Genomic DNA, 11232 nt, shown 5'->3' with positions numbered 1-11232 from the left:
GGTGTGGTGCCCTCCCTCCCCACCAGACCTCGTCCCGCAGCCCTCAGAGAGGTGAGCCGGTCTGGACCGGCAGTGGTGACTGGGGTTGGCCACAGCCTGGCAATCCCCAGGTGCCACTGCGGGCCCCAGGCCTGGCTGGGACAGCAGCCCCCAGGATGACGGCAGCATTGGGGGGAGACAAGGCTGCAGCCAGGTTGTGTGTTAGCACCATGTCAGAACTGGCCTTGGGCACTGGCAGCCAGACCCTGAGGGGAGTGAAAGATGTTGCGGAGCCTCTTGGTGCACTGTCCTGATGTTTCCCATCTGTCACAGTCTAACCCACGTGCCTCGTGTTCAGCCCTGAAGATCTCCTGGAGTCCTCCTGCCCTCTGGCTCGGCCACAGCTGGCCAGGATGGGAGCAGTGAGTGTGACCAAAAGGGGTGCTGCTCTGCACAGTGCCGGGTGGAAAGCTCTGATGAGATGACCAGCTCTTGTCGTGGATGCGCACAGCCGCCTCTCGCACCCTGTCCCTTCTGCAGCAGAGGGACTGCACAGGTTTCCAGATGTCCGTGCTGCTGCACTGGCATGTGCCTTCTCTCCACCAGTGTTTGCCCCCACTTCCCACATCTACTTTTGTGCATGTCTCTTCAAGCAGGAAAATGCAGTGATTATCAAAGTAATTATCAAGAAATGGAGTTTGTAGAGTAAGAGATTTGACTTGCTGAGGGATATGTACAAGACCATGAAGTGTTGGTTAACACAGGCAACAAAAGACTGACTTGTCTCCAAGCAGAGCAGCAGTGACTTCCTCCCCCTGGGCTCACTGCACCCATTACCTTGTTGTGTGCCACCCAAAAAGCTGTTTGACACCCCACAGTTCAGAAACACTCCACTGCCAAGAGCTAATTACATGCTAATCTTTCTTTGAGTGGTGCCTGTGACAAATTATCCTTCAAGAGAGACTTGAGCATTCCTGTGTAATGCACTGTTCATAAACCCGTGACTCAGCTGGCCTGGTGGTACCAGCACGTCATTTCAGACCAATACCATTTCACACAGAGAGCCAAAACATCTTTAAAGCCTTTCAGGGTGAAATAAAGGCATAGGGATGCGAGACTTCAGAGATAAATGTTCAGGTTGTTTTAGTATACTTGTGAGTTGGGAGTGAGGGTGAAGTTCAAAGTTTATCGAAGCCAATGGAAAGGTTCTTGTTATGACCAATAGATCTTTTAAGCATCAGACATGTCAGCGTCAGTTGCAGTTATTTGGGATCAGCTGTCAGTGGTCCTGGAGATGCTTGTTCCGTTGCTCAGAATTTCATATAGGGATGGATAACACCCTGCAACTGCCTGCTGAAATTCGGTGTTGGGTGTTCTTTTTCCTTGGGAATTTCTGGAACAACCCCACAACTCTTCATGTATGCACGTGTGCACACACACAGAGACAGTGGTAGACACATGATGGCCATGTACACTGAAATTATTTTCCAGAATTTAAAAAGTGTTTCCAGATTACACAATCTGTTATATCATTGGTAGACTAAATGTTGATAAACATGGAGATTTTCCAAAGATTAGAAAGACATAATCAAATACAGTTTACTTATTGTGCATTTACTTCCTCAACTAGCAGCTGAAAATCCACCCCTCCCTTTAAGATACGTTTTGTTGTTTTTTTTAAATTATGTTGTCCTGTCAGCAGGGGAGTTAATGAATCCAGGTTTCATTCAGGTTGGCTTACTATTCCCCTTATGGCAGCATGCACTAAGGGGTAGCTGGTAGTGCATGTGGTAGACCCACTGTCTCCAGTGGGTAGGAGACATGGATGCGGCCAGGCACAGCCACCCCCTGACCAGAGATCTGCTGCCCAGGCCACTTGCCTCTCCCTCCATAGCGACTTCTTTTTTTTTTTTTGACTGGCTTTAAACATTTCCCCTGAAATCTGTAGTAACTAATTTATCCTTGAAGCTTTGACCCCTGTGTCAAAAAGGATTGAAATTGGCCAACAGGTGCTAGAGTTACTGGGGGATCTGGACACACGGACGGAATAACTACAGAAGACAAATTTTCATGAGAAGGAGAGTTGAAAATGTGTTTTTAATGAGGTCTGACACTACCATATTTTCCTACTTTATTTATGTGGTAGAATATGTTGTTCCTAGCACTTCTATGAGAATTGCCCTAGTTAGTTAACTTCAACCTCCAAAGCAGCAGACAACAAAAGATAATCTTTTTCACAGGATCTAGATTAGTAATGATTATTGGTGTGGTCTTTTCCTTCTCTAAATTATTTAACAAGAATAGATTCTTTTTTAATGCCAGAGTATTGTAGAAATCTTTCCAACAATGTGAAGTAAAACTCTCACATGTAGGCTTTTTTATCTTCCCATCACATTTTAAATAATATGTCAATGCATTTATTATTAAACTTTCATTTTATTGTATGCCTGTGAGTGTATGCAGTTGGTTGCATAAAAAATTATCAGTTGGTATCAGCAGAATAAAAGAATGCTATCTACATGTTGGAATAATGCCATGTTTTTGACTATGCAGCTTGCTTTACTAGCAGAGCATTGCTGCTCCAGGAAATCAATGCAATAACACTTTAAAAATTATTACTAATATTCTATATTAAGAGAAAGAAATACAGAAATAGAAATGGCCATGTTTTTGTTTTATTGGGCATGATTTCTTCAGGTGAAGAAAAATTATGCCTTGATGAAAGCCATAAAGCCAATGATTTATGTAAGGCTTGATGACCTAATAGTACCATCAAAGAAGAAAGAAAATAGAAAGATCAAATTATTATCTGGATTAATAATTAAAACTTCAGTTGGGCTAAAAACTGTTTAATAACATGATTTTAGAACAGCTGAAAACACTGGGTTTGTACTGCTCTAGAATGTTTACTTTTTTCCCCAATTCTGTACAAAATGATTAATTGATTTTTAATTAAGGGAGAAGGTAAGATGACCCGGGGGAAGGACAGAAAAGCCAATCTCTTTTAAATATTCATAACTTTCTACATAATAGTCAAACTATGAAAAGCTCTTACCCGTTATAAGAGAGAACTATTAAATTTTACTAGGACATAGTTGTTTTATTTTTCAAGCTAATTACAAGAACAGGGACTGTATGTGTAGTTGAATGAATTCAAATTGCTATTTATTTTATCAGAAACTTGTTTAGCAGTAGCAATAATGCAATTGCTAGCCACAGGAAGTGTATTGAGGTCTAAATCAATCAATCAGTCTTAATAATGACTGGAGTTCTTGTTAAAAAAGATTAATTTCCTGCCCCTTTTTAGCTAAAACCCCACACCCATGTTTTAGTTATACATTTGAATATTTATTTTTATATTTACTATTAGCGTTAAGGTTTACTACGTCTTGTCTTTCTGTTGTCAAATCATAAATCTTAGGTCCCCCAAATTCCCAGTGCAACTATTTATTCAGGAAAACCAAGTATTCTTAGATTACTCTGCACTTTCATTTTGTGACAGACTGGGTGATCAGGTTATTTGCACAGAAAAATTTATTTCTGGAAAGCATCTTCTAACAGAAGCATTGGAGGATGCCTTAGACTTTACTGAAATCCATACATAAAAATAAAAGCAGAATTTGAAGGTAGGATACGTGATATGGCTAGAAGCAATAACTATGAGTGGGTAAGGACAGAGAAAGGCAAAAACCTATTTTAAAAGGATAACGACTGAGCAGAGGGAGGCTGGAAGGTTTTGAGAGCAGAGAAAAACAACACTGGTGGCATTTGGAACACTGTAATAAGAAGTACAGTACTGGCACTTGAAATGTCAACACATACATAGTGTTTTCTAGCAAATAGCTGCCAGACTTCAGAAACGCTGCAAGCACCGAAATGAGAAGAGTCTGCACTGGGAAACGTGACCGTCCAGACCATACCAGAAGTACAGGGTGAGACTACTAGAAATTAGTGCTTGCTTAGTCATTGCTTTGTGTCTTTAAATCATTCTCCTTGTATTATGTAAAGTAATTTCTGTGTTTTCTGTGAGACCGGGAAGATATGTGATTCCGGTTTTGTAGATGGAGGAAATTTTAAGGCCCCAGTTACGCAATGCACACAAGCACATGCTTGCCTTTGCTGACTTCTTGCGTGCCTGACTAAACTGACGCCCTGATGATTTCTGAGGTTTCAGCAGCTGGGAAGCATAACAGTGTTATGCTGTTAGCACTTCCAGGGCCAGATTCCTCACATGCACCCTGTCAGCTCCATCAGCCCAGTGAAACCTGAACGTTATGCACCACGCAGAGGACAATGCTAAGAAATACCTAGTTCTCAGTTACAAGGTCAGACCACTGGGCTATGCTCATAATGGGTAACTAGGAAGAATAAACAGTATAAAAACCAAAGGTGTGAGAAGAGGCAAATTATTTCCAACAAGGAGGTAAGCTAATAGGATCTAACAAAGGTTTTGCTGGTGGCTGGGAAGCTGATGGGCCATAGGAAATTGTGCAGCAGCAAAGTGGCTCACAAAAGAAGGAATGATTTAAAATATGCATGTGTATGCCTGGGATTTAAACACATACACAGATCGATGATGGCTGTAGGACCTCATTCAAAACTCAGTGAAGCCAATACACTCCAGTAATATCTGTGGGTGCTCCACAGAGCCTTCATGTTTCCCGTGGGACTGTATGGGCTCTGTCAGTGTTGAAAAGTCTTCATCAACATTTTGTATTTTACATCTTGACCAGCTGCCAATTCTTGAGGGAGCTACATGTGAGTACATGTGAAGGAACGATATAACTACCTACGCCAGCAGCTTCCTGTCGGTGACTTTACCAAATGCTTTGGAAAGGCAGAAATAAATCATAAAGGATTGCCTTTCTCTTACATCTGTATTAGCTCAAAGAATTCTAATAAACCGGGAAGGGTGGGCGTACGTTCACAGAGTCACACGGGTTTGTCTCTGGCAGAGGACATTCTTGTTAAATAATGCAGTGATGGAGCAACAGTTTAAGAATATAGATGGAGAGATAAATAGATGTTTCATGACTCTCATCTTCATTACCTATTCATCAAGTATAACTGATCATGCAGAAATGCCACCTGGCTTGCAATATTCTGGATGAAGGAACACTGACTAATGTCCAGTCTTCGGGTCTGGTAGCTCTTTTTAGTAACAGATTAAGTATTTCTGTTAATATTCCTGCTCCTTCATTCTTAATTTGCCGCAGAGCACTTAGATGAAATCTCTGGTCCTGGTGACTTGTTGCAGTGTAAATGATCGCTTCTGCTTCATGTCTTTTCCAAGAGCTCTCTGTCTCTGACAGTGCCTTATCCATACTGCCGGCCAACAGTAGCTCTGAGGCAGGTATCTCCCCTATTTGTTCTTCAGTAAGTCATTTACCTTTTGGAGGGCTTTGGTTCTCCTTGAATTGGGCTGTTTATTTGCTGGTACTGAGCTCTTTTACAGATTTTCAGCTTCTGAGGTGGATAAAGAACTCAACATTGTAGGTCTAGTGGCCTTCTGTGTATCCATTTTGTCTTTTATATCTGCTTTGGTGCAGTGTCTCGAATGGACAGCACATACTAAATGTCTATCTAGTCTCTCTTTCTCTAAAGCCCTGCAACAGACACAGAACAATTCACTCTTCCTGTAGTATTATGTTATACACTGAAACTTGACTGACAATAATATTCTTTCAGAATATTCAGAGCTTGCTTTGTAGATTTCATAGGATCCTTTCTCTTGCTGTAATTAATTCTCTGCATCTGGCGAAAGATTGCATTTGTTATCTTCCTGAGCGTAAAAGGTCTATTAGTATGTAAATTAGCAGGTTTTAGTTTTCTTGGAGCAGCAGAAGTTTTTAACATTTTAATGATAAGTTCACAATAGTGGTGAACAGTTCACACAATAGTTCACACAGTTTCTGTGCTTCAAAAGTATAAGTTTTGCTTACATTTCGCTACAGAATGCCAAAGTAAAAATCAGACTTTGTTACAGCAGGGAAGATTAATACTGGACAGCTTAGTGCTCTGCCAGTGGCTGTGGAGAGTTATCAGCAGAAGCAGGCATAAATGTGTTGGAAATGAATGAATTTAGGGAGTTAAATCCTGAACTCTGTAAAAAAAAGAGCAATCTGTGTAGTAGCAGTCAGAATGATCCAAGAAGACAGTCACCTGCCTTGGTTATATTATGTACAGAAGTTGGCTTTACATGTACAGTTGTATCTGTTGCGGGTATCTCACACATACCACACGCACACACCACCCCCTGCCCCAAATTTCTGGCAGTAGGTGTACGACCCACAGACTGAAACAGAAAAACACAGGCTCCGTCCACACTAGGCACCTAGAGGGTGTCTGTTGTTACCAGGAACATAAGTCAGCTTTATGGAAGTTAGTGGAATTGGGCATATACTAATCAAATGTCTGGCTCTCGGAGGGGACATTTTCATGAGCTGTGAAAGGATACTTTATGGATAAAAAGAGGTCCTTTCCTTTGACCGCTCTCAATATAATAGAACCTTTCAGGCTTATTATGTAACAAAAAAGCTGAAAATTCAAACAGACAGCAATGCTTGGCCTGTAAGTCTATTTCCGGGAAAGCTTTATGATTTCTAAAAGGTTGTATTTAACCCTGCTGCATGGATGTCCAAAAAATGTGTGTGGCTGTGGTGCACCATCTTCTTTAGCAGCACATGATGAAATGAAAAGTTAGGTTTCTACCTGGATACATTTTATGAGGTCTCTTCTCTGCTAAGATTTCTACAACCCTGTAAAACCCCTGCCAATGGAGTACGGTTTGCACTGGTATCACTCGCTCCAGTTACAAACTGGCGCAATCCGTGGAAACACTGGCCTGTTAGCAACAACATTAAAGAGGTACAAGACTGCACATGGCACACCTCCACTTTAGCTCAGCAAAGGACCAAGGGCGAGGACAAGGGCTGAAAGGAGGCTTCCGCTAGCAGTGGCAATTAGGGAGGCTGTCAGTGAGACAACTTGCTAGCTAGATCTGTTGTCACCTCTCTGGCAGCGGGGCACAAAGACTGGGAGAAATATCTGTAAAGACAAAATCAGCAAATGTGATTATAATTGCAGAAGACACATTTTTTAACCTAAATTTGACACATACCTGTTTAGGTAACCTTGCTACTTGCATTCTAGGAAATTCAAAGGGTAGATCCTTTTGCGTGTAAAGCAGTTCTCAAAATAATTTTCCCATCTTTTAAAATCTAGACAAATTCATCCTCATGACTTCAGGATCTTTCCAAGACAGAAGAATTTGTCCCACTAGGAAAGTTATAGTTTAGTAAGTTTAATCTAGGCCACAGACATCTCCAGCTTTGTTCAGTCTTCATCATTTAGCTTGGAAGGTGATTGGGGTAGGATAACATAAATACTGCAGTTATGACAACCACTGTCAAGTGAAGACGCAGATTTCAGTCATGGATTAATAAATGATTTTTCTGAGTACTTCTGTATGATTAAATACACTTCTTCTGTCTGTTTTGTATATTGCACAAAAAAATATGTGCAGGACACCCTTTTCCTCAGGCTATTTTCTTCCTGAAAATACATTTTTCTAATCTTTAACAAGTATTTTGCTCCACCTGTTCTAGAAGCCCCACTGACATGGTTGAGAGTTAACTATTTCTCTGACTCTTGTCTGTCCCTGGATGTTGAAGAAGCCATGACAGCAGCACTGCCAGGGGAAATAAAATTGAACACCACAATTCACAGGTCTCCCACATGTAGAATAGGAGACTGTGTTGTAGTAGCTGGTCTACCAACAAGGTTTGTGCCTGGCAGATCCTGTTATTCATTTTCTTTAATTTGAGAGCTGTGACTAGCAGTGCATGTCATGACCCAAGGCAGCCCCACTAAAACAAATATTGAATAACCTTAGTAGTAGAAATGCATCCTACTATGATAAAGGAATTTTTAGAGCAAAATTTATGCCTTATGGCTCTACACTAAATAGCTCTAAATAGCACAAGCCTTGTGCTAGATGACTCTTATCCAAAGATTCAGAAAACCTGTAGTAGTCTGTACACTTTGACTTCTGGAGTCCTGCTGCTGGCATTTTCCCTAGCTGTCTTCGTCTTTATTTCCCTCTCACCATCTGATTTCCCCTCCAGATTATCTCTGCCTTTCAGCCCTTCCCCAAATTCTGTTTTCCCATGATCGGAGATGGTGTGTCCCCCTACACCACCCAGAGTACACTTTCTGAGAGATGGGGAATCCTAAAATATCTGTTCAATGTCACATAGTCTCTGGAGCCTCAGCACTTAAGCATGTGCCTTATGTCTGTGTTGCATGCCGGGCAGTTACCACTGGCTACTGAAAGATGATTGTGATTTTCCTGGCCCCTGTGATACCAGCTTGCCATTTGGCCCCTACAGCTGCAATAGGATGCACTCTGCTATGCTTTGGATGCTCTGGAGTATATGATGGGAAGCTACAGAAATTCATAAAGTGCCCTTTTGCCCTGTTTCCCAGAATGAAAAACATTTTTTTTTTTTACCCAGTTGCCTTAAAAAGAATCGTAACTCAAGTAGGGTAGGGGGAATGCAAACAAATGCATTTATTTATGACATACAGTAGACAACAGTTGCAAGTACTTATAAAGACCAACACAACAAAATAACATGCTCGAGGTGTGTTGTGATAACACAGATAAATCAGTCACATGGCAAGGTGCAGTCAAAAGCTCTTGCCTGGCCCCTGGTGAGTCAGTTCAGGAAGGTCATTGAGCTGAAAGCTAATGCTGAAGTTAATCCAGCAAAAAAAAGAAGTGTCAGTTTTCAGTCAGATCGGCTGTCTGAAGTGGCTCACCCTGTGGTTAAATGGACGTGAATGCTAGCACAAGAGAAGGGTGGAGGGTTGGGAGAGACTGAACAGCCCAGATTTCATCATCCTAAGCCACTGAGAACTGCACCTGCATGTGCCCATGTCACTGCAAAACATCTCTGTCATTTATACAAGCTTGTACAGGTAATGTAGTAAAATAAACATCAACATGGAGTAAAAATATGTAGTTCATCACTAGCTTTTCACTGGGAGACAATACAGAAGTCATCTACTCTGGGATAAGTACAGGTTTCAGGTGACCGAACCTCAAATTCTTTCTTTTGGGCATTCAGTATTGGAGAGATGGAGAGCAGTGTGTCAACTGAGTGCCTCACTTTGCAAGTTCTGACATTAAATTGAATTAAAGAAACAGAAATTTTGGTACCATTAAATATGTTAGTTTCTGAAGTCTGTGGATCAGAGCCTGGGACCTGATACAAACTTGCCCACACCAAAATGTGTAGAATTATTTGCCACTGCCATGAAATTGTTTAAATTGGCTTAAAATCATATTTTAAAACAAAATGACTGACTTAGGTTTTTTGTATGTCTTCTGGATCTCAAAGTCCTTAGGTTCTTCTGCATGAACTCTGCACTGAAATCATAAAAGCTGGAAATGTGTTTTAAGTTAGGAAGAACTTAAAAAGTTGGTATTCTTCCATAATCCATTGACTCAAGGGATTTTAAGAATATCAAACAAAGCTAGACTTTCAACTAAATCCTAATATCTGGCATACTAAATTCATATATATATGCATATGTATTTGCATATAGGCGCATAACTATAATAAAAAGACTTATCCCTTCCTTAAAGGATTTTACAGTTCTTAGGAGTTTTAATTCCTGTAGCCCATGTGTGCAATCTCTGGCATAAACAGTCCATGAATATTTGAAACAAGGTCCTTTGATTAGTTCTTGATTTTTTGTTTATTTTCCTCGGGGTTCATTGGTTTGTTGTTTTGTCTGACATTACTTCTGTCTAACCAAGAAAACAGGAGCTTTAATATTAGTTAATTCTGAAGTGGCTCTGGAGCTGAACAAGACTTCATGGAAGAGTAGTCTACAGCTGCTCTGGTGCCTGGAGAGAGAAGGATAGGAAAAGTTATTTCCCTTGTGGTTGCTTCTTGGACCTGCTCGGGCCTGTCAGGAAAATTTTTCTTAGTTGTTAATTCAGATGAAATGCCATATCATTAGTCTTAAAACACCTCAGGAAAGCAGGTAAGAAACAGTTATCTGTTGCCTGTGCAATGTGCAGCCACCTCGGTCCTGGCTGAGTTTTGGGAAAGGAAATTCTTAGTCAAAGACCTATTTTAAACTTATTTCTACTGGCAACTTAAAATTTTCAAGTTCTGATATCAAAAGGTGAAATATTTGGAAAGCATTAAGAAGGTAGAAGGGCATGTACTAAACCTCAGGAGAAATGATAGCTGCCCTTGATGCTTTTTCATGTTATAGTGCTTGTTAATAACACTATTTTTACAGCTGAGGAGACATCCCTATTCTAAAGTTCTCACATTTCCTCAGCTTGCAAGTATTTTCCTGTATTCTGCATGTGTACGACAGAATAGTCAGTTACTAGTTTGTAGCAGGGTTTAATTCTCTGTGAAAGCGTTGGCTGAAACTTGTGGCAAGGGACATGTTAATGCAATGAAAATAAAAATCAGTTTTGCCTTCCTTAGGTGACCTCCAAAAACTACTGGCTTCCTGCAAAATAGAAGGCTCTGTTTTCTTTGAGAGCTCTTTCATATGCACAAAGAATGTGAATGGTATGAAATAAATAAATCTTCAGTCAAATCAGATTACTTAAGTTTAGTTGGAAAGCAGAATGTCATCTACGGTTTGGCACTAAGCTTACTTTATTAAAAACTGGTTTTTCTTTTCAGTGTGTTGACATAAAAATACATCATATTTGTTGTGAAATAGTAATTTGTCAGTGTAAGATCTTGAGTCAAGTTTTCAGTCATGCCAAAGCGATGTGGAGAGCTGAACTCATTAACAAAAATGATTTAGGAAAGACTTTCAAAGGTACAAATGACACTCAGGAGGTAGGTCTCAGGCATGAGACCTAGGTCTGCCCAGGTCCTCTGCCACAAGTCGGTGCCTTTGGGGCCAAGTCTGCAGATGGGAATGTGCATGCCTGTCTGGGCTACCTTAACTCATTTGGCACCTTTGCTGAAACCAGCAGAATTGGATTGACTGGGGCACTGGGGATCTGTTGTGCTATGGAACGGCAATCTGCAAGAGAGAAGCGGCAGCAACCAGGTGTGAGGAGATAACATCGCACGCTGCCCTGGAGCCTGCTGAGGCAGTAATGGGGGTCAGAGCCAGCCTCTCCCTGAAAGTCAGTGGATGGAAGTTTCTCTCCTAAGTGAGAATCTAAGAGTTTGAACCATCTCTGATCCCTGGCCTGTTGCT

Source organism: Pygoscelis adeliae, unplaced genomic scaffold (assembly GCF_000699105.1).
Source record: "Pygoscelis adeliae isolate BGI_AS28 unplaced genomic scaffold, ASM69910v1 Scaffold14, whole genome shotgun sequence".
Classification (NCBI taxonomy): domain Eukaryota; kingdom Metazoa; phylum Chordata; class Aves; order Sphenisciformes; family Spheniscidae; genus Pygoscelis; species Pygoscelis adeliae.
This window is presented reverse-complemented; position numbering follows the sequence as displayed.